The 25,676-nt window shown below is 42.0% G+C and overlaps 1 long non-coding RNA gene across 1 annotated transcript in view; it reads right to left on the bottom strand.

Annotated features, from left to right (window-relative positions):
* The window catches only part of LOC136872560 (uncharacterized), a 45,411-nt gene extending 34,086 nt beyond the window's left edge, over positions 1-11,325 (bottom strand). The window contains exon 1 of the long non-coding RNA XR_010859953.2: positions 11,248-11,325. This is a non-coding gene — a long non-coding RNA (uncharacterized lncRNA). The remainder of the gene's footprint in view (positions 1-11,247) is intronic.
* Positions 11,326-25,676: the final 14,351 nt, after the last annotated feature.

The raw sequence follows: 25,676 nt of genomic DNA, 5'->3' as shown, positions 1-25,676 counted from the left end.
GCCATAATTAAGGTACAGTCCCTAGCATTTGCCTAGTGTGAAAATGAAAAATCTTCGAAAACCATCTCCAGTGTTGCTGATGGTGGGATTCGAACCCCCTATCTCCCGACTGCAAGCTTACAGCCACATGGCCAACTCACTCTGTCAAAATCTCTTCTCCACTATCATGATTACAATCATAATCATCACCTTATTTAACCCAACTTGATTTCAAAAATGTGGATAAGTGTAAGGAGAGAGCAGAGAGCATCTTCTAAATAAATAAATAAATAAATAAATAAATAAATAAATAAATAAATAAATAAATAAATAAATAAATAAATACTCTTCTTTTCTGGTATACCTCTGTATCCTATTCATTTCCCAATTCAAATACTGTATTTTTATGGGACCCACAATTCATCCTCGCTTTGTGTTAGTGGAGTGCTCTGCCATGTAAATCCTCCGAGTTGATCCATTCACAGCAAAGCAGGACATTTCCTCATCTACTGCTCAGTCCTTCTACCTCAGGGCGTCAGCTATTTTGGACTTTACGATATGTTGACGTGAGTTCCGAATGAGCATTCCACTTTCACAATGTCTTAAGATGTGAGCCTGGGTTTTAGACTCCGGGTAGCCATGTCTGCACTGACTGGGAATGGCACGAACTGCAACATTTTTCATGCATCTAAAAACACATCACCCACTCCGAAGTAAATAACTCACTCTTGGTAGATATCCACTTGTTAGCTTCAGGCATCGCGCTGTACGTTGTTACCCCGCTTTGCACTACCAGACATAGATTTCCAAGTTTCAGACTCGCAGTTACTCAATCCTTCCCGAAATTTGATCAAAGATGGCTTCGTCATTTCTCATCACATTATATTTTCAACTCATCTTCCAACATACTATAGTCTTAATTTTGAAAGAAGCGTTCGGACAGCTAGTGCACGGAGGGTCCGTTTACTGCCTGCCTGGCGGGACAGAAGGGAGTAGTGTCATGGTTGCCATGGAAACGTGAGTAGACCTAATGCGGTCGCCATAGAAACGTACCTGCTGCCCGCCTGAAGTTGCCTGGAGTTGCCAAACCTTTCACTTGTCAGTGAGATCTTGTTGCACGTTACAACAGAATACAGAATACAACGAACACAAGAGCAAGAAGGAGAAAGGAATTTAGAAATTTAGCAACACCACATAACAGCACTACAGTAGGCCCTCCTTCATGTGCTAGTCATTTTTCAATCATCCATACCTCAGTAGCTTCCGTAATCTCACAGCCATAAATGAATGAGACTGGGTCTTCACCAGCAGCTACATTTTACTCCCGCCTGTGCCAAGAGACAGATGAAGAATATTTGCATCCATCAAGAACTAGCAATATATGGCGTTTAATGCCATGTAATATTAGTTTCTCAGTTCCTCTTCACTGAAGAAACCAATTTTTAGTTTATTACAGCCTCAAAAATCCCTAGGCCTATTTTATTGCGGAATTTAAATAATAATAATAATAATAATATTATTAGTAACAATAACAATAATAAATTTTACGTGCCACTAACTACTTTTGACGGATTTCAGAGACGCCGAGGGGCCGGAATTTTGTCCCGTATGAGTTCTTTTACTTGCTAGTAAATCTATCAACAGGAGGCTGACATATATGAGCACCTTCAAATACCACCGGACTCAGCCAGGATCGAACCTGCCAAGCTGCGGTCAGAAGACCAGCGCCTCAACCGTCTGAGCCACTTAGCCCAACAGAATTTCAAAATCCACCCCGGTACATGATCATTTTCGAGCAAGGCAATGGTACGAGTCAATGACACCCTCTCAGATCTCTTTCCCACCTATTACTCATGTGAGACATTGGTGCATTCTTTCCGCTCTCCTATTCGGCATCTACGGAGAGTACATCATGAGGTAGGTATGTGAAGAGTGAAATGGGGGTATTTTACTTGGAGGCAGAAAAGTAAGTCATCTTCGATACGCAGACGACGCCTTGATAATTTAAAAAAATCCAGCATGAGCTAGAAACTACCGTGCACAAGATAAAACAATATTTCAGAATGCTGATGCTTGTTGTTTAAAGGGGCCTAACATCTAGGTCATTATCCACTAATGTACGAGAAGAAAATAAATTTAAAGATAATTTAAGTTTTAACATTTATCCACTGCCTATCATTGAAAAAATGCTGATGAAAAATGAATACGAATTTAGAATATTCAGCGGATATAATTCGCAATGCCTAATTTTCTTATAAAATTGATTTTAAAATAAATTATAATATAATAAAATGAAATAAAGCATTGATTTTAAGGTAAATCATATATTTCCAGTAAATTAAAAAATATAAAAATTAAAAATATATATAGAAAGACTAAAATAAGGTCAATAGAATAAAATCGAAGGTAAAAATAACATAAAAATTACAAAGAATTGGAATATTTATTTTTAAACACGATGAAATAGGGCACTATCCATCATAATAGGTCTGTCTGTCTGTCTGTCTGTCTGTCTGTCTGTCTGTCTGTCTGTCTGTCTGTCTGTCTGTCTGTCTGTCTGTCTGTCTGTCTGTCTGTCTGTCTGTCGACAGCTCGTCATCTCGTAGGATGAGGGAGATATTACTCTGGAGTTTTAGACTACGGCGCAGATTAGCCAGGTCTACGCACTCCGTACAGATGTGTACCACCGTAAGAAGATCGCGGCAAGTACACACCGGGTGAGGTGGGGGGGGGGCTTCTCTTTTGATTAAGTAGCAGTGCGTTGCTATACCATGGCCGATCCGAAGACAACACAACACCACTGCTTCTCTCTGTATCTCCGTCGTTCCTTTAATAGTTCCTAGCTTATTTGAAATAGGGGTGGCCTGCCACTCCCGCTTCCAATGGGGCATTACCAAATGTTTCTGCTGAGAGCCAATATCACACATCACAGTGTGTGGACGTCAACACACGAAAGACCAAAGTTATGATTATAGATCGCCCTAATAATAATCTGCCTGACATCGCGAGTGTTGCTAACTACGAAGTGGTCAGGGGTGCCTCAGGACTGCGAACCCGAGCTCCGCACGCGCGTCGCAATGGGGAGGAGTTCAACATCAAAGCTTACTCGGATACAGAAAGCCACCTCTCTTACTGTAACGACGAAACGTATGCATTTGAGGACACTCATTTTTTCCATCAGCACTTACACAGCAGAAACCTGGACGCTAAAGATGACTGTTTGGAAATGTGGTATTACAGAACTGTGGGCGGCATACCGAACGAACGAGTCAAACTCGAAACAGATCAGCATCAAAGTAACACTTAACAAACAACAGCAGTTCAGGTACTTGGGTCACATAGTTAGAAGACCCAGTGGACTGGATAGGAAAGTCGCAGGACAAAGACCCAGAGGACGTGCTCCATCAACTCAAGAGCCTAACTGCAGAGAACCTGCAACAAGCCACTATGTCTAGGAGAGAGACTCGTGGAGTCACGTCGTAAAGTTACTTGATGCCATGACACTCTACCGGAGGGTTGGAATAAGACACACATACACATACAGCCCGAGGCTCTCTTTCTCCACACTCCCGAGAGGAAAGAGAAAGAAACTGGGTACGCTATGAGAAGTAGATATTTTGATCAATCAGTCACTGAACTACATACTTCAGTGAAAGGCTACAGTGAAACTGATGTCATATAGAATGTTAAAAATAAAACAGCCGCGCCCTGCGCATTCGTACATGAGCTGCCTTAAACCTGCACAGCATGAACTACTCTCCATGACGGTTAGCAGTCCCGCGTATTTTCTACTGTGAAGTCTGTACTTCTGTGTGTATATGAACCTCCGCTTCGCAATGTTCTTCAATACAAAACAAAATGTAGCAAACTTTGGGCTGGGAGGACTTGAGAACAAAGAGACAACATGTTCCACTAATACCGGGTTAGTTGGCCATGCGGTTAGGTTCGCGCAACTGTAAGCTTGCATTCGGGAGAGAGTGGGTTCGAACCCCATTGTCGGCAGCCCTGAAGAGGCTTTTCCCTGTTTTCTCATTTTCACACGAGGCAAATTCTGGGCTGTACCTTTACAAAGGCCATGGCCAATTCTTTCCCACTCTTAGGCCTTTCATATCACATCGTCACCATAAGATCTACCTGTGTCGGTGCGACGTAAAGCAGATTGTAAAAAAATGTTCCACTAAGCAGAATGTTCCCAGCCGTCAGTGGAGAGATGGCTTGGGATGGCTCTTTGTGTAAATGATTTCGGAAGTAAAACTTCCCCTCAAGCGGATCTCCGGGAGGGGATGGTAATGAGACAAACCAGAGATAAGTTGAAGGAAAATGAGAAAAGAAGGTCAAAGCAGGTTAGGAAGAAGGAAGAGAAGGTAAGGATTGGAACATGGAATGTTCTAACACTGCTACAAGGTGACAAGCTTGGAAAATGCAAAATAGGAGATGAAGAAAAATCGACTGGACGGCTTAGGAATGTGTCAAGTAAGATGGAGAAGCTGTGGTGAGGTAGAAAGTGAAGACTACAGGTTGTTTTATTCAGGAAATGTAACTGGTAGTAGTAATGGCGTGGCAATTACGATAGGAAAACGACTGAAGAACAAAGTATTGAAGCTAGACTATAAAGATGATAGATTAATGACGATTAGATGAAAGGGTGACAAGAAGGATGTTGTTCCAATACAAGTTTACATGCCAACAAGCCAGCACAAGGATGAGGAAGTAGAAGAGTACTATGAAAAGACTGAAGAACATATGGTAAAGGAGAAGAGAAGTGTCTGCATCCTTGTAATGGGGGATTGTAATGCAGTGGTTGGTGAAGGAAGAAAAGAAGAAGTAGTTAGAAAATTCGGACTGGCTACAAGGAACAACACGGGTGAAATGTTGATTAATTTCTGCAAAGAAAACTCACTTGTGATTGGAAACACTTTGTTCGAACATCATATGAGACGGCGTTACACGTGGACATCCAGGCTCAATGGTGAGAGGCATCTAATTGATTATATCATGACACAGAACTTGTACAGAAACTGTCTAAAGAATGCAAAAACATATCCCGGAACAGATATAGATTCAAATAGATTTTAAAGTGCGGTTAAAAAAAGTGACAAAGGGTAAACCAAGAGAAATTTTAAACTAGAAATTCTCAGGGTAAAAGTTAAAGACAAGGAGCTGGAAGATATATTTATGTCAAAATGGAACAGAGGTTCTAATGAAGAAAGTGCAAATGAGACATTGAAGAGGATGAGAGAAAACCTCACAGATTCTACAGAAGAAGTAGTTGGGGAAAGGACGTTTGCAAGAATAAGGAAAGAATGGGTCACAAATGCAATGCTGATCAAGATGGAGAAAAGAAGAAAATGGAAGGATGTAGGATCAGAGGAAGGAAAACAAATGTACAGAAAACTGAACAACGAATTAAAGAGAGAAACAGATCAACAAGAAAGACATGGATGAAAGAGGAAATAGAGAAACTAGAAAAGGAAGAGAAATATCAAATGATGTATAAATTAGCTTCAAAACTGGTATTTGAAGGGAGGAAAAGCATAACCAGTATGGAAATATAAATAAATGATTGCACATTGGTGAATAAACCTGAAGAAGGAAAAGGTGGAAAGAGTATATAGAGTATATGAGTATTATCAAAGAACATACGATATAGAAATAAAAGATGAAACAAGAGTAATAGAATATGAAAAAGGATACAGCATGTTGGAAGGGGAGGTAGAAAAACTCTGAAAGAAATGAAGAATCGCAAAGCAAGTGGGACTGATGGATTAGTGATAGAGCCTTTTAAGAGCCTTGGATAAAAGGAGTGAAAGAGATAGCATATCTCTGTAATAAGATGTGAAAGCAGCGAATGGCCAGATGATTTTCTTTCAGTAGTAATGGTACCGATTGAAAAGAAAAATATTTCAAATAAACGTGAAGATTTTAGAACCATCAGTCTGATCACACATGCAGCCAAAGTATTACTGAGAGTATTGAACAGAATACTTCGTGGAAGGCTAGACATCTGTATCTCTGAGGAACAGTATGGCTTCATGAGAGGTAAAAGAACAAGGGACTATTGTTTTATTAAGAACCTTAGGTGAAAGATACATTGAAAGAGGAAGAGAAATATATGCCGCGTCCATTGACCTAGAAAACGCTTTTGAGAGAGTACAGTGGAAAAAGTTAATGGACATTCTAAGCAGGAACAGAGTCGACTGGAAGGAGAGAAGGCTGATTAAGAATCTGTATCTACAGCAGAAGATAAGAGTGCAGATAGGGAATGAGATGACAGAGGAAACCACAATTGGAAGGGGGGTAAGACAACGCTGCTGTCTCTCTCCCATACTTTTTAACATGTAATTGTAAGAGATTATCCAGAAATGCACGAATGGAAAAAGAGGAGTGAAAGTTGGTGGTAGGAGAATAGAACGCATTCGATTTGCTGATTACATGTTCCTACTGGCAGAGGGTGAACGAGCTATGATGGCGATGCTAACTGATCTAAATGCTGTCTGTGAAGCATTTGGAATTATAATTAATAAGGAAAAGACAAAATGTATGGTGATAAGCACAATAAAAGTGAAGACAACCATAAAATTAGGGCAGTAAATAATAGAACAGGTGAATGCTTTCAAATACTTGGGAAGTGTAATAACAGAGGACATAAGGTGCAGTCGAGAGGTGAAAACTCGTACTGCGATTGCGAAGGAAGCATTTAATAAGAAGAGTAGACTTTCTGTGGGGGTATGGATAGATACTTGAAGAAGCGATTCGTGAAGTGCTTTGCATGGAGCGTGGTACTGTATGGAGCTGAGACATGGACATTTAGAAAAGAGGACGAAAGAAGACTGGAAACATTTGAGATGTGGATTTGGAGGAGAATGAAAAGTATACAATGGATAGAAAAAGTAAACAATGGAGAAGTCTTGAGAAGAGTTGGGGAAGAGAGAAATATATTGAAAGTAATCAAGAAGAGAAAGCACAGTTGGATTGGTCATTGGATGTGAATAGAGTGCTTGCTTGTAGTTGCTATAGAAGGAACGGTAAATGGAAAAAGACAAAAAGGAGGGAGAAGATATCAGATGCTGGACAGTATCAGGATAGAATACAAGTATGAGGAAACAAAGAGGGTGGCAAGAGACAGGATTGCGTGGAGAGCTGTGATGTGAAGACCTGCCGTATGGCAGAACACTGATGATGATGGAAAAACATATTCAGGGCTACCGACAGTGGGATTCGAACCCACTGCCTCCCGAATGCACGCTGAGGGCTACATGACCCAAACCGCCCTGACACTTGCTCGGTATCCAGCTTTGACATTTGGCCGCTATATCCTATATTCAAATACTGGTGATTGTGAATAAGATTTGTGCTTGCTACGATGCGTTTGCAACATACAGTATTTCATCGACTAATCGACTACCTGCTTCATACCACACTCGTTACTATAGAGGATGCATGCTACCTCGAATACGTATATATATTGATAGGGTTATTACGCATATCATGATCCTTCAATAATTAATGGCCTTGCTGTAAAAAAAAGACGCAGTAAACTACATTTTTATGTCTCTCAAATACAGGCTTATAACTTTCTTCGTGGGTTCATGCTACCTCCACCATCGCTAACGAGACGCAATCGGATTTCATTTACACTGACCTGGTTAAAGTATTTGTCCCTATAAACCATAATCTGCTCATAAAAAAACTATCCCACAGGTATAACATACATGGCAACCTTCTAACTATTATAGAAAGCTATCTTCTCAATCGTCAACAGCGAGCTTTACTTCCTGGCTCTATCTCCTCATGGCTGAATATCTGGTCTGGCGTTCCACAGCGAGGAAGTCTACCATTTCAGCTTCTCTTCTTTCTTTTCCTTTTGTATATGGCCTCAAAGATGAAGTATATGTTCCATAATACTATATGCATATGATGTAAGAAATGTACAAAAACATCGTGAACTGCAGCGATTGTGATACCGGTAGCATTCAAAATGCTATGGACTTGTGCTACGACGTGTAACGAGACGGAAACTGAAAAATGAATGCAGAATAAATTGTTAAAAAATCGATCTGCCCAAACGAATGTGAGCTTACCCACAGGTACAAAATAAACGGCACTACACTGAAGGTTGTTACTCAGGTGAAAGATATTGAAATAATTCATGACAGAAAACCAAATTTATTTTCAATCAGTCATCAATGGTCCCAGGTGGAAGATTCCCTATCACTTGTTTACCTAGCATTTTCCTCAATATTTTCAAAGTACTTGGATATTTATTGAATATTTTCCTTGATAAATTATTCCAGTCTCTTACTCCTCGCCCTCTGTCATATATATCAAGTTATATCCCATGCCAAGAGGTCTCTTAAACGTTTGCTCAGATTTACTGAAATTTTTGACTTAAATGCCCCTTAATTATACCTCTGTACCAAGTTCTTCCTTTCATTGATTTCTACTCTCCCGTTTCGTCATCAGCTACCCCAACAAATGTCAGTAAAATTAACCCCGTATTCTCATTCTCTGCATATACTGTGAAAGCCCGTTAACCCCAACCTGAGACAGTTTAGTAGCAAACAAATTTTGTCATTTCAACACCTTGGACCTCAGTAAATGTCTACAGTACACAGATCTCTGCTGTCTTCGCACACGTGTTGATGTTGCTCATTTCCCATTACATGTTCATCCACGTACGATCGTCCCTCGTGTACACCAAACACTCTAGCAACTCCCCATAGCCTACTGCCTTTCCACAACAACAAATGCCCTGCATGAAAGTGACATCTACATTCCCTACCATCTCTTCAAAACTTCTCTGTTGGCAACCTAGCGATAACATTACTAGTGACAAAAACATGATCATACCCGTTCTTGACATCATTATACCTTATGGCAGGGAGTCATGCGAAAATTTGTGTAACGAAACGCCACAAAACGTGTGACGGAAGCGTGACCCGAGCAACCGTGCAGGCAGTGATGTAAGGCAATGTTACCTAGCAACCGTGCAGGCAGTGATGTAAGGCAATGTTACCTAGCAACCGTGCAGGCTATCTCTAATGGCTGGTTGCCATCTGAAATTAGCAGCCGTTCAGGTATGGCCATGACCGGGGGACATATTTATGATCATTTGATTTTCAGAAGAGGGAAAGTATGTTTAAATATCCATAGATTGGAAATAAGCAACTGAAGTACACTAGAGTCTAAAAGATTAAATCCCCTCTGCAATTCCCTATATTTTCTTGAAGATGCTACTTTCTTCCTTTCTTAATCTGCTTATCCTCCAGGGTTTGTTTTTCCCTCGGACTCAGCGAGGGATCCATCCCACCTCTACCGCCACAAGGGCAGTGTCATTGAGCGTCAGACTCTGGGTCGGGATACAACTGGAGAGGATGACAGTACCTCGCCTAGGCGGCCTCACCTGTTATGCTGAACAGAGGCCTTGGTGGGCGATGGGAAGATTGTAAGGGATAGACAGGGAAGAGGAAAGGAAGCGGCCGTGACCGTAAGTTAAGTACCATCCCGGTATTTGGCTGGAGGAGAAGTGGGAAACCACGGAAAACCACTTCCAGGATGGCTGAGGTATAAATCGAACCCACCTCTACTGGGTCGACCTCCCGAGGTTGAGTGGACCCCGTTCCAGCCCTCGTGCCACTTTCCAAATTTCGTGGCAGAGCCGGGAATCGAACCCGGACCTCCGGGGGTGGCAGCTAATCACTCTAAACACTACACGACAGAGGCGGACGAAGATGCTACTTAATTGAGATTTATTGGATTTACTGCCTTCCGATCCATTTGCCTCGTTTCTTCCTTGTTATTTAATTTCTGACGGTGATGATGTTGATGATGATGATGATGATGATGATGATGATGATGATGATGATGATGATGATGATGTTCGTTGTTTAAAGGGGCCTAAGAGCTAGGTCATCGGCCACTGATGGTACGAGATGTAACGAAAGGAAAATTAAAATTTTAAAATGTGTGCACTGACTAGAATCTAAAACAAATGATAAGAAAATGATCGTGAAACAAAAACAATCAGTGGAGCCACTTCACAATGCCTTAATTACTGGGATGATACTCATTAGGGGTCATTACCTAAAGGGATCAAGAATCCAGGTCATTGGCCTCTCATAATTGTACTAATCAGTTGTAACGCAGAACCATGGTGTTCCTCCTACAGTGTACTAATCACAGGTAACGTAGACTCATGGTTTCTCTCACATGGTGATACTAATCACAGGTAATGTAGACCCATGGTATGTCAGACACAATGGCACGGCTCGCAGGTAACACAACCCATGGTGTTTCGCACATAAGCAACGTAGACCCACGGTGCTCCTCACACTGTGCGACTAATCACGGGCGGCGGTATTCCCGTGGTTTTCCTCACTTGGTGGAACTTATCTCAAGCCACGTATACTCATGGCGTCGCTCACATATTGGTACTAACCATAGGCAATGCAGACCCACGGTGTATCACATATTATCGTAAGGCCCATAGGCAACACAAACCCATAGTGTTCCTCACAAAATAATGCAACTCTCAGGAAACGCAGACCAATGTTTTTCCTCACATAGAGGTATTACGAGCGCAGACAACCCCAAGGTGTTTCTCACTTAGTAGTACTAACCACAGGCAACGTAGACCCATAGTATTTCTCATAAAATGGTACTACTCACAGACCCATTCTGAACACAGTGGAACCGATCAGTGGAATACACATGATGACCTCTATCACAAATAACACTCAGACCCATAGTGTTCCTCACATAATGGTACTGCTCCTATATAACGTAGATCCATAGTTTTCCCCGCAAGGTGGTACTAGTCGTAAGTAACGTCGACCCATGGTGTTCCGCATGTACTAGTACTAATCATGGTTCTAATGTCATCATCCCGTAGTCACCCCTGTTAGTCGTCTCGTACGACAGGCAGGAGATACTGTGGGTGTAGTTTTCGTCTGCGTCCCCCACCCACAGAGGTTATTTATTTTCTAAAGATGTAAAAAAGTGATATTGTTTGTTTTCTTACTCTTTATATTTTGTATTGTTATGCAGTCAGTGTAAAATAAAGTTTTTCCTACCGGTATCTTATTACAACTAAATAAATACTTCCGTAAGTTATTCTACTGTTAACATTAGAAGCACAAATGCATAGTTAATCCTCATTGTTACATGATGGTCCTTGAAAGTTACTTTCTGATAGACCATTCCTGAGATCAGAGTACAAATTAACTACAGCTGAGTAAAACCGTTTAAGTTTTCAAGTAGCAAACTTACCATCCTTGCAACCGGATGGCTGGCTTAAGACACAGCAATCATAGAATGCACACTGTATTCAGTTATCTTCCATCTATACCCCAGTTGTTGGACTTCTCCAATCTGTAAGCAACAAAATATTAATGTAATGCGCAGACAGATAGATAGATAAATAGATAGATAGATAGATAGATAGATAGATAGATAGATAGATAGATAGATAGATCAAATCACTCATCGTATCATTAAAAAGGAATCTCTGAAACGTGATAGAGCCGTTACGAATAAGTACCTTGTTTTCTTTCCTGATCATGATGGTGATGATTATGATGGTGATAATGATGATGATGATGATGATGATGATTGTTTAAGGTGGCCTAACTCCTAGGTCACCGGCCCCTAATGGTACGAAATGTAATGACAATTTAAAAGTCCGAAATTCATCCACTGAACAGAATTCAAAATGTGATGTTGAAGGATGAATGAATGAATATGAATTTAAAATAATCAGCTCACAATATTGAAAGTTAAAAATAATTCCAAAATCAATTCACTTACCAGAATTCAAAAAGACGATGATTAACCATGATTATAAACTTAAAACAATCAGTTGACCCGACCCATAATGTCCCACCATCCCAGAAACTATCTTTAAACTATACTATATACTGACCAAGGGGCTGCTTCCAAAGCACAATCCTCAGTCGATGATGCTTGTTGTCTAAACGGGTCCAAAATCCAGGTCAACGGCCATTCATAATGATACTTACCGCTAGTAAAGTAGAACCATGGTATTCCTCATGTAACGCTACTAATCAAAAGTAACGTAGACTCAAGGTGTTCCACACATGATGGTACTACTCAGAAGTAATGTACGTCGCACAGGCAACGCAGACCCACAGCGTCACTCATGTAGTGGTACTAACCATAGGCAACATAAGCCCTGGTGTTCCCCGCGTGATGGTACTAATCACAAGTAGTCTCATGGTTCTAATTCAATCATACCTTGGTATCCCCTTTTAGTCGCTTCTTACGACAGGCAGGGTATACCGTGGGTGTATTGTTCATCTGTGTCCCCCACCTCAGGGTATTTTGTTTCTTGAATCCTCAGCCCAAAGTGGTTAGATCTTCAATAATTCAACTACCGGCTGTCATAGAAAGTCCAGGCTTTTTCGACAAGCGATCTAGGGAACTGAAGAGTGGAATAGTATCCTGTTGGTTCCCCCATCGGGTCATATGCTGTTGCACATCTACTGCCAAGCTCACTGAATGTCTACATCAGCCAACAGAATAAATAATGCATCAATCAATGACATGATCCACTGATCCACAATGATCCACTGTCGATCCGAAATGTTCACGGGTACGAATAAAAATGATATTGCGGATAGATAGTCTACAGATTGCATCCAAATTCAAAACTCGAACTTCTCAGGAAAAAAAGAGACAAAAGCTGATATATTGCATAATTAACTATAGATCGGAAATCATTAGTAGAAATACATTTTAGGAGCATAGAATAAAACTAGTCCACGTCAATTAATTTGTAATTTTTTACCAAAAATTATTCGCTTGCGTGTCCACGTCAGCGTAACATAATACGTCCTATAACATATGCAAATTTCTCCGCTACACAGAAAAGCATAGAATCATGGATATGGTTTGGTGCTTAGAAGACGAGAGAGAGAGTACAGATTCTTTGCATGTTCCCCTCTTAGTAGCCTTAGTCTATGGAGGGGGTGGAGATAATGCACCCTTTGACTCCACCCACAGAAGAAGTAAAGAGTTCCGATAAATGACCTAAGTCGAACAATATGGCAGCTGGTCCAGCACACAACATTCCCACGTTAAGTCACAAGATAGCCCCAGCTATCGAGGTCTACGTCCAATGAAATGTTCCCCGATTTAGCACGCAATTGTATGGTCATAAATATTATTTGCTTATGATGATGATGTTTGTTGTTTTAAGGGGCCTAACATCGAGGTCATCGGCCTCTGATGGTACGAAATGAGACGAAATGCAATGACAAAATAAAAATAAAAAATACTCCACTGACCAGAATTCAAAACGTGAGGACGAAAAATGAACGGATGGATATGAAGTTAAAACAATCATTGGAGACGACCCGCAATGCCTCAGTCTCAGAAACTGACGGAAAACAACAGTAATACTGACCAAGGGGCTGCTTCTATAGCTCAATACTAAAGGGGTCCAAAATATAGGTCATCGCACTCTCATAACAGTACTTATCGCGTGGAAAGTAGAACCATGGTATTTGACATGGTGCGGTACTAATCAACAGTATCGTAGACTCGCGGTATTCTACACATTATGGTACTACGCACAGGTAATGAAATTCGCACAGGTAATACAGACCTATGGTGTTTCACACATAGCGGCGCCATTTACAGGCAACGCAAACCTATGGTTTTCATCACGTACGTGTACTAACCACAGGGACTCGTACTATCCCGTGGTGATCCTTATATAGTGGGTACTAATCATAGGACAGCCAGAACCCTGGTGTCGCTCATATAGTGCTACTAATCACAGGTACCGTAAAAGCCTACTAATCACAAACCTATTTGGTACCTAACATAGTGGTACTACGCGCAAGTATTAACGACCCATGGTGGTACTAATCAAGAGTAGTTTCATAGTTCTAATCCAATCATCCCTTGGTCGCCCCTTTTAGTCGCCTCTCACGACAGGCAGAGGATACCGTGGGTGTATTATTCGTCTGCCTCCCCCACCCACAGGGGGTGCGTGTTTGGTCCGCGAGAGGTATTTTATATCCCTCAAATCCGCCGGCAAGCCGGTTAGGACCCCCCTATCCGCCACCTGGGACGCGCCACGTGAGAGTATCACCTTTCCCCCTGCTACGCCTGCGTAGCAGGTTCGTGGAATATTATTCGCAAGATACAAATTCCACTGCCTTAAGTGATGTTACCGTGTGTGAGGGGCTTTGCTGCGACGTAGACGAAACGCCAGTCAAAGACAGTGGAAACTCATTTAAAACACGCCATTTGTACTTACCGTACTGTATATAGAAGGCAGCGTTCTGGCACACGGTAATAACGTGAGGAAAAAGATGACGAAGATTAAGTATAGACACTAAGCACTACACTACAGAGGCGGACAATTCAGCTCACCAGACAAAAAGTTATTCACCCTAGTGCACAGCTGGAGCGTTAAGCCTGTACAACGAGGGCCGTGCTCAACCGCACGCGCACTCACTCTACGTGAGCATAAGGCAGTAGCGATCAGTGGGACATTGATGTTTCCAGCGGATAGTGTACGTGAACACGGGTGGATGTAAGGATGTGACAGAGTAGCAAAGAGGGGCAATAGGGTTTGGCCGTCCCCACAGCCATACGGTGCGTGGAGTTGCTGGATTTGTTGGTGTTTCGCAGAGGACTGTTCAATATGTCTACAAGCAGTGGTGTACTGCACATGGCCACGAAACACGACGTCAAAATTGTGGTCGGAAAAAGATCCTGACTGAGAGGGACCAGAGACGCGTTCCACGGCTTGTGAATCAAAATTGATGATGATGATGATGATGCTTGTTTAAAGGGGCCTAACATCGAGGTCATCGGCCCCTAATGGTACGAAATGAAACGACAAAGTAAAAGTTCAAAATTATCCACTGACCAAAATAAAAAATGCCATGAAGAATGAATGAACGAATGAATGAATGAATGAATGAATGAATGAATGAATGAATGAATGAACATGAATTTAAAACAATCAGTGGATCCGACTCAAAAACCTATCATAGTTAATAGTATTACTGACCAAGGGACCACTTCCAAGGCAAATCGAGGATGCTTGGTGTCTAAATGGGTCCAAAATATAAGTCAAAGGCCCCTCAGAATGGTACTTATCGCTAGTAATGTAGAACCATGGTATCTGTCCTGTAGCGGTACTAATCAATGGTAGCAGAGACTTGCGGTATTCCACACATTATTGTACTACTCAAAGCTTATGAAATTCGACATTAATACAGACCTATGTTTTTCTCACTCTGCGGCGCCATTCACAGGCAACGCAAACCTATGATGTTCATCACATAAGAGTACTAACCACAGGGACCTCTCCCTATCCCGTGGTGTTCCTCATATAGTGGGTACTAATCATAGGCAAGGCAGAACCATAGTAGCTATCATCCCATGGTCCTGCTCATATGGTGGTACTAATCACAGGTACTGCAAAAGCCGACCGCGCGGTGCTCCTGTGTGCTACTAATCACAAACCTATTTCGTACCTAATATAGTGGTACTACGCACAAGTAAAAGCGACCCTTGGTGTTCTCCGCGTGGTGGTACTAATCACATGTAGTTGCATGGTTCGAATACTGATGATGATGATGATGATGCTTGTTGTTTTAAGGGGCCTAACATCGAGGTCATCGGCCCCTAATGGTACGAAATGAAAGAACAAAAATAGCAAAGGCATCCACTGACCAAAATACAAATAAAATATGGCATGAAGAATGAATGGATGGACAGGAACTCAACAAAACACAAAACAAACAAACAAAAATCAGTGGATCGGACTCAATACAGATCGAAAATATTATTACCGACCAAGGAACCACTTATAAAGCACAATGATGCTTGGTGACTAAAGGGGGTCCAAAATCCACGTCTAAGGCCCCACAGAATGGTACATGTCGCGAGTAAAATAGAACCATGGTATGTGTCATGTTGGGGTATTAATCAGAAGTAGCGAAGACTCACGGTGTTCCACAAAAGATGGTACTACTCAAAAGTATTGCAATACGTACAAGTAACGCAGACCTATGGTATGTCTCACACAATGGCCCAACTCAGAGTCAACGCAAACCGAGAAGGTTCCCCACCTAGGTGTACTAAACACGGGCGCCGGTATTCCCGTGGTGTTCCTCACACAGTGGGTACTAATCACAGGCAAAGCAGACCCACGGTGCTGCTCATATAGTGGTACAACTCACAGGCTACGCCCAGACCCGCGGTGTTGCACACAGGGGTACGACGCACGGGTACTGGAATCCACCAGGCCAGGCTTTTACTGCTACTAATCACAAACCTATTTCGTACCGAATTTAGTGGTACTACTCGCAAGTACAGGCAACCCATGGTGTTCCCCGCGTGATGGTACGATTCAAAATTAGTTTCATGGTTCTAATTCAGTCAGCCCTTGGTCGCCCCTTTTAGTCGCCTCGCACGACAGGCAGGGGATACCGTGGGTGTATTATTCGTCTGCCTCCCCCACCCACAGGGGGTGTGTGTTTGGTCCGCGAGAGGTATTTTATTTCCCTCAAGTCCGCCGGCAAGCCGGTTAGGACCCCCCTATCCGCCACCTGGGACGCAATCAAAATTGCTTCCATATCCGATAAGAATTGCTACAGTCAGGGAATGAAGGTCCATCCTAACCTGTTAGTGGGAGAAGTGCATTTAATGTCACCTCGCCATTGCTCACATAGGCACATAATCCTGCGCGTCTACAATGGGCTGGACAGTAGCTGACTGGCGGAACGTAATGTTGTCTGACAAGTCACGTTTTTTGCTTGTATTCGAATGACGCACGTCGTCGGGTGAACCAAGGGCCAAATGAAGCGTTTCCTCCTGGATGTGCACAAGATCAGGTTCAAACCGGAGGTGGGTCTGTGATGTTTTGGGGGTGTTTTTCCGTATCGCACACTGAGGTGAGCACTAACATGAACCACCATGTTTATTTAAACATTCTGGATGATCAGGTGTTGCCTTTCAGTCAACATCTGCATTATGAGCATGCTATCGATACCCCAATATTTCGAGATGACAACAGCAAAGTTCATCGGGCTAGGCACATATGTGACTGGTTTTATGAACACTCCACCACCCTATTACATCTCAATTGGCCTGCAAAATCACCTGACTTGAACTCCATTGAAAGTCTGTGGGATATATTGGAACAGCAGGTAAAAGGCCGACTTCAGCATCTCCGCAATTTTATGGAATTGCGCAATCAGATCCTCAGCGAGTGGCTTAACCTGGATGCGACGAAACTGCACAACCTTGTTGACTCACTTCCCAACCAAATCCAGGCGGTTATCAAGTCCAAAGATCGAGTTGCACGGTGTTAACTGATGCTTGTAATGATTTCTCAAAGAGGTGACTAATCTTCTGTCCAGCGATACTACTACTACTACTATTATTATTATTATTATTATTATTATTATTATTATTATTATTATTATTATTATTATTATTATTATTATTTTTTAATTTGTTTTACGTCGCACCGACACGTATAGGTCTTTTGGCGACTATGAGATAGGAGAGGTCTAGGAATGGGAAGGAAGTAGCCGTGGCCTTAATAAAGGTACAGCCCCAGCATTTGCCTGGTGTGGAAATGGGAAACCACGGAAAACCATCTTCAGGGCTGCCGACAGTGGGGTTCGAACCCACTATCTCCCGGATGTAAGCTCACAGCTGCACGGCCCTAACCGTACCGCCAACTCGCCCGGTAACTTTAGTAGTAGTAGTAGTAGTAGTAGTAGTAGTAGTAGTAGTAGTAGTAGTAGTAGTAGTAGTAGTAGAAATTGAAGACATTCTGATACTCCGTATTAGAGTTCGTGGACGTTTGTGCAGTGGACTTTCTGCTATGGACTAATTGACTGATAATCCTTTTGCCATGTTCTTCCTCGATGAGCATGTTTACCTCCTAGGAGACAATTAAGTTTCGGGGAACTCGTTTTCAAGAATGAACAAGCTTTTTAACGCCTGCTGGTCAAGATTATTATCTTGAACGTGAGAGTGCAGTCGCCGCATGCCTGAGAATTCCCTTCATATTTGTTTAGGTAAGTGCGGTGATTGACTGATTAATTAGCTGTGTGATAAGGTAGCCTGGCTGTGCGCACGACACAGTTACCGGTGACTTGGTGGGCCCGCCTACCCCTGCGGCACCGCGCTACCTACAACCAGCCCAGCCGCACGCCAGCTCTGTGCGAACAGCTTGCGGGGACACTGAAGAAAGAAAAACCTCTTTTCATTTCTGCCACGACAAAACTTGTTAAATTCGCATGTGCTCTTAAAATACAGAAACATGTAGACGGGGAGAAGGGTGAAAGTTATTGAGCGTTGGCTTTCCAAACAGGTAAATCCTTGGCTAGGTTTGTTTTACCCGAAAACACTCGTGTCATCAGGAAGCCCAAAATGGATCCCGGCTCAGTACGGGGGTATTTGAAGAAGTTCAAATTCGTCAGCGTAGTATTGGTTGATTTAACGCAGGCAAGATGAACTCCAGCAGGCTAAAATTTGCGGCATATTGGAGTCAGTGGGGTGTAAAAGAAATAACATTAACATTATTATTTTTATTATTAGAACATATATAGAAATTCTATTCATTGGGCTTTGATGATGATGATGATGCTTGTTGTTTAAGGGGGAACGAAATGCCATGATAATTAAAATTTTTAAGTGTATCCAATGACTAGAATGCAAAGCAATAATGACGATGAAAATGATTGTGACATTAAAATAATAAGCAGGTCTAATTCGCAACGCCTTATTTTCTGATAAAATGATAGAAAATATAGATTACAATGGAATAAGGCATTGCCTTGAAGTACAGTGATATATATATATATATATATATATATATATATATATATATATATATATATCATTCAAGTTAAAAGTTAAAATAACACATTGAAATACCCAAACACAAACTAAAATAGGGTAAATGGGATAATAGCGTGGTTAACAAAAAATTAACACTAATATAAAATGCACTTTTATACACTATAAAAAATCTACTCTCTGTCACAAAACGGATGACGATGTCTGCTGACTGGTCGTCATCTCGTAGGATGAGGGAGTTGGTACTCGGGAGTTTTAGACTACGGCGCAGATTGGTCAGGTCCAGGCACTCCGTAAGGATGTGTACCACGGTAAGACGATCGCCGGAAGTACACACAGGGAGGTAGGGGCTGAATGTTATTTTATATTTTTTATTACAATTTGCTTTACGTCGCACCGGCACAGCTAGGAGTGGGAAGGAAGCGGCCGGGGCCTTTGTTCAGGTACAGCCTCAGTATTCGTCTAATGTGAAAATGATGGGTTAACCATCTTCAGGGCCGCCGAAAATGGGGTTCGAATCCCCAACCGCGTAGACTTCCTCAGCATGACAAATAGGGATGAGGGTAGAATTAAAACCAACGAAATGGAATGCCTGAGAAGTATGATAGGAAAGACAGTGTGAGAAACGAAGATGTTTGAAAGGAAATTGGAATAGAAAAGTTAAATCACTGAATTAATAGGAATAAACTGAAATGGTTTGGACATGTAAAGAGGATAAATGAGAAAAGATTGATGATTGATTGATGCTTGTTGTTTTAAGCGGCCTAACATCGAGGTCATCGCCCCCTAATGGTACGAAATGAAAGAACAAAAATTGCAAACGCATCCACTGACCAAAATAAAAATAAAATATGGCATGAAGAATGAATGGATGGACAAGAACTCAACAAAACACAAAACAAACAAACAAAAACCAGTGGATCGGACTCAATACAGATCGAAAATAACATTATTACCGACCAAGGAACCACTTATAAAGCACAATGATGCTTGGTGTCTAAAGGGGGTGCAAAATCCAAGTCTAAGGCCCCACAGAATGGTACATGTCGCGAGTAAAATAGAACTATGGTATGTGTCATGTTGGGGTATTAATCAGAAGTAGCGAAGACTCACGGGGTTCCACAAAATATGGTACTACTCACAAGTATTGCAATACGTACAAGTAACGCAGACCTATGGTGTGTCTCACACAATGGCCCAACTCAGAGTCAACGCAAACCGAGAAGGTTCCCCACCTAGGTGTACTAAACACGGGCGCCGGTATTCCCGTGGTGTTCCTCACACAGTGGGTACTAATCACAGGCAACGCAGACCCACGGTGCTGCTCATATAGTGGTACAACTCACAGGCTACGCCCAGACCCGCGGTGTTGCACACATGGGTACGACGCACGGGTACTGGAATCCACCAGGCCACGCTTTTACTGCTACTAATCACAAACCTATTTCGTACTGAATTTAGTGGTACTACTCGCAAGTACAGGCAACCTATGGTGTTCCCCGCGTGATGGTACGATTCAAAATTAGTTTCATGGTTCTAATTCAGTCAGCCCTTGGTCGCCCCTTTTAGTCGCCTCTTACGACAGGCAGGGGATACCGCGGGTGTATTCTACATGTGCGTCCCCCACCCGCAGGGGGTAGTGTGTTTGGTCCGCGAGAGGTATTTTATTTCCCTCAAGTCCGCCGGCAAGCCGGTTAGGACCCCCCTATCCGCCACCTGGGACGCGCCAAGTGGGAGTTTCACCTCTCCCCCTGCTACGCCATCGTAGTAGGTTCGTGGAATGAGAAAAGAATACCAAAACGGATTATGGAGATGAAGTTCGAAAGAAAGACAGAGAGGAAGACCTAGAACAAGGTGGATCGATTCGACAAAGAGGAGTGCAAGAAGAAGAAACCTGGACTGGGACAAAATGATGGAGGAGGAATATTAGAAGGAGAGAGAAAGGTGGAGAAGTGTTTTAAATGCCCAGACCCTGCAGGAGCTGGATAAGGAGAAATTATGATGATGATGATGATGATGATGATGATGATGATGATGATGATGATGATGATGATGATGAATTCAAATTTGCATTGTAAAATTATCTTCGGGACTTAAATTTTGTGCGTTGTATGATGTTCGGTCATCCTAACAATATCTGGCGCCACTTGGATTCGATAATTAACCGATGCCCTACTGTAGGTATTGATATGGAACCCAAATAAACTGAAGAGGCAAGTGATCGACAAATACAGTCTGTAGTCTTCTCTTGCGAGTTATACGAACTCGAGGTCCTTGTAAGTGTGGTGTGGACAATGGAGGAGTCGTTCCTCACACCATACAGCTGTATTAAAATTCATGTCAAAGAAATATTGAATTAAAGAGCAGAGTGAGATACGGGAACACCGGGGACCACCCTGATGTTATCAGACACCAAGTGTGCAGGGGAATGGAGTGGGAAACTGTCCGCTGTGATAATCTCAAGTGAACGTGACATGCCTGAACATAGGTGTCACCGTCACATGTTGTGTGACCTGAAATAAGTCAGTTACACTTCACACCTTGTACGGGCAAGGACCCGGTCCTCATACCTCCTCGACACCGGCATTCCATCAACGTGCGTGTACGTTAGAAATGAAGCTTCCCTACATTTCTTTTAGGAGAAGAGTTGGCAGAGGTGGCTGTTGTTTCAACCCTGGAATACCACACTTCTAAAAACTTACATGAGTACCGCAATGGGGTCTGACAAACCTTGGTGGTGGTGGTGGTGGTGGTGGTGGTGGTGATTATTGCTATTGAGGATGAAGATCGTTGTTTAAAGGGACCTAGTATCTAGCTCATCGGCCCCTAAAGATACATAATGAAGCGCAATGATATTATCAAAATTCTAAAATCCAGCCACTGACTAGAATTCAAAACGACGACGAAAAATTAAAAACTGACTATGAACTTCAAACTACCAGTGTGTCCGATCCGCAAATGGTTAAAACAATGGTGTAAATGGGAAAGAGAACTGCTTCCAAAGCAAAATCATATTTCGATGCTTGTTGTCCAAAAGAGTCCAAAATCCAGGTCACGGACTCCTCATAACGGTACTAATCACTGGTATGTAGACCCATGATATGTCACACCTGCTCACACGTAACGCAGACCCATGGTGTTCCTCACATAGTGGTACTGTACGTATCATAGACAAGTGGTTGTGATGTTTATTGTTTTAAAAAGAAGTACAACTAGGCAACCATCCTCTATATAACGCTCTAACACGCTACAATAGGATTATACAAAAGAGGAAAACATTCAACACCTCACAGGGTGAGAGTAAAAAGGAAGACGAAGTCACCTCAGTATAGATCACAGCAGCTAGCTGTGTAGTTGTTCATTCTTCCTACGTGAGCGTAGAACATTTGTCAGGATAGAGGAACCGGCGTAGAAAGGTCCGACTGATTCAGCGTGTCCTCTTGATGTTATCTGGAACATTCTTGGAAAAGAAAATTACACTAATAGCGTCAGAAAACACTTAATTTCAATGGTACGATTGTTTATCATTAAACACGTTAAAACTTTTTAAATATAGAAACAAAAACAAAAAAATCATTGTAGAGTGCTAGAATAAATCATGGCAAGATTTCAGTAATAATCTGGAGGAACGGTGGTAAGGAAAACTTTCCGAAATGTAATAAAGAAGGTTAGAAAGGGAGGGAAAAGGGAAATGAATGCTGTATTAGATGAATCAGTTGAACTTATTGAGGATCCTAGGAAATCACTGGACAGATGGAAGGAATATTATGAAAATTTTCTCAACGTGAAAGGAAATCTTTTTGTTGAAATTCCGTAAAATATAGTTCAAGGGAAGGATAATTAGAAGTGGTGGTGATTATTATTGTAAGAGTAAGTACATCTGGGAAAGCATCCTCTTTATAACACTTATCAGAGAGAAAATTGGAAGAAAGGAAACGGCCACAAAGGCCGTGATATTGAAAGTCCTCAAGAACTTAAGACCATTGGGGTCGGAAAGGAACACGAGTTGACCAAGGGAGGTCGGATAGGAAAGTATAAATTGAGTAGCCTGACACAAGTAACTGGAAGCAGTGCACGAATTAAAAAGCGGAACCGGAGAACAACGAGGACAAGGTATTCACGGGCATTTTGTAAAGGAGGTCGCGATGAGTCGTTAAGAGTACTTTGGATGAAAACCAGCGTGATTTCAGACCACTGAGGGGTTGTCAGGACCAGATTTTCAGTACGCACCAAATAAATAAAAATTGTATTGAGGGGCATGGACATTTATATTCATGTTTCGTAGATGTAGAAAACTATATCACAGAGCACAATAGAAAATATTTTAGCCATACTGGGATATTATGGGAATAGGGTAGATTATTACAGGCAATCAAAGGCATATGTTTTGACCATTTGTCAACAGTGAGAATTAGTTGTAAGTGTTGGGCAAGGCTGTAATATTTTACGCTTGTTGTTTATAGAACACTTGAATCATTTGCTGAAAGGTACAAAGCAGCGCGGAAGGATTCAGTTAGGTGGAAATGTAATAAACGGTCTGGCCTATGCCGACGACTTGGTCTAAATGGCAGGTTGTGCTGACCGCCTGCACTCTAATATCTTTGGAAAGTGAAAAGAGATGCAGTGTGTACGACATGGAAATTAGTATCTCTAAAACTTATTTTAGTACGCAAGAAACCTAAAATTACTGAATGCCAGGTAGGGAATATCAAACTGGAACAAGTAGATCGTTTCAAGTACTTAGGATGTGTATTCCCTCAGGATAGAACTGTACTAAGTGAAACGGCATCAAGGGGCAGCTAAGCTAATGCAGTGAGTTCACAATTGCGATCGACGGTATTCTGTGAAAAGAAACAAAGGAAAGAATTTTACGACGAAAATCTCTTTATATCGGTCTTTTTAAGGACCAACTTTTCTATACGGGAGTGAAAGCTGGGATGACTTGAATATCGTACTTATAAGTTAGAAGTAATGCCATGAAAGTAGCGAGAATGAATTGCTGGTGGTAACAATGGTTAGAGGATACCCGAAATGAGAACATAAAGGATAAATAGGAATAAACTCCATGGATGATCCTGTACGTATAAACAAGCTTTGATGATCAGTTCACGTAAGGTGAATGTAGGAAGAGGTGGTGATGGTCGTGGTGACTATTGTTTTAAGAGGAAGTACAACTAGGCAACCATCCTCTATTAACGAATCAGAGAGAAAAAATGAAAGAGGTCCGACAATCCGTCCAGAACAAGGAAACGGCCACGAAGGGCGTGAAAGTAAAGGACATTCTAACATCAAATGCTGTAATACCGTCGGGGTCGGAAAAGAACAAGAGTTGACCAAAGGAGGTCGGACAGGATAGATGAAACTGAAGAGTCTGGAACAAGAACGTGGAAGCAATGTCAGGACTCGCTTAAGGGCCCCGTGGTCGCCAACCCACGCGCCCAAGTTAAAAGCCCATGAGGCCCTGTTAGCCGCCTCCTGCAAGAGGCAGGGGATATCATTAGTGTTATTCCACCGCTCCCCCCCACCACCACCACCACCACCACCACAGGGAGAAATGAAGGGAGAGACTTTACCTTGGGGAATAACAGACTCGGCCATGGAAGGTAAGAGAAGTAGAGATTTCCAACTAAATGAGTTCACAGAGCTGGTTGGAAATAAAATATTGTGTAGCTTATTCATTCATAGAGGCTTGCAGACTGAACGCTGAAAGGCACATTAGTCTATATGAGAAGAGAAGATTTTTAACTACACGGCAATGGTGATAATATACATGGTTATGAAAATAATAATAATAATAATAATAATAATAATAATAATAATAATAAACAAAGCAAAGCAAAGTCACCTCAGTACAGGCCATGAAGGCCCTTGGAGGAGTGGAAGGTAAAGGCTTCCACCACTGTTAACCTCGACACGTGATGGGGTAGAGTGGTTGGCTGTACGCCCGGCCGCCTTTGGCCCCAGGAATTAACCTGGTACTCGTTTTTGGTGTAGGCTGAGTGAACCTCAGGGCCATACGCACCTCCGGAAGTGGAAATCTCGTTTCTTAAATTTTACGACTTCCTGACGGGGATTCGAACCCACGTCCTTCCGGGCCTACCGAGCACGCCTTTACCGCCTCGACCAGGCAACCCCTAATAATAATAATAATAATAATAATAATAATAATAACACTTTGTCAGGCGCATCTCAACTTCGGAAATTCCAACATATCTACCTCCCTCCGCAGCCAGCATTAAAAAAAGAATGATCTCAAACTTTCGACAGTAAGATTTTAAAATGATGTAAATTATACTTACAAAGTAAAAGAACCACGGGTTCTTTACTCCAGGTCTGAATGTGTCACCTTTTCGAAGATGTGGACGATGTCGGACGAATTCTCGACGCGATAACTGTTCAAGCTGCGTACCTGCATTCGGCCTTGGTGTCTCGATCTCCATCTGCAAACCTAGAGTACATCGATATAAGTAACATGATCGTACATTATTTATTTATTTATTTATTTATTTATTTATTTATTTATTTATTTATTTATTTATTTATTTATTTATTTATTTTTATTTATTTATTTATTTATTTATTTATTTACCCTCAAGGGTTGGATTTTCCCTCGGACTCGGCGAAGGATCCCACCTCTACCACCTCAAGTGCAGTGTCCTGAAGCGTGAGATACTGGGTCGGGGACATAAAAATGCGGAGGAGGACCAGTACCTCACCTAGGCGGCCTCACCTGCTATACTCAACAGGGGCCTTGTGGGGGATGGGAAGATAGAAAGGGATAGACAAGGAAGAGGGAAGGAAGCGGCCGTGGCGTTATGTTAGGTATCATCCCGGGATTT

The sequence above is a fragment of the Anabrus simplex genome, chromosome 4 (assembly GCF_040414725.1).
Source record: "Anabrus simplex isolate iqAnaSimp1 chromosome 4, ASM4041472v1, whole genome shotgun sequence".
Lineage (NCBI taxonomy): Eukaryota > Metazoa > Arthropoda > Insecta > Orthoptera > Tettigoniidae > Anabrus > Anabrus simplex.
The sequence above is the reverse complement of the archived record's forward strand: the minus strand, read 5'-3'. Positions and strand labels throughout refer to the sequence as shown.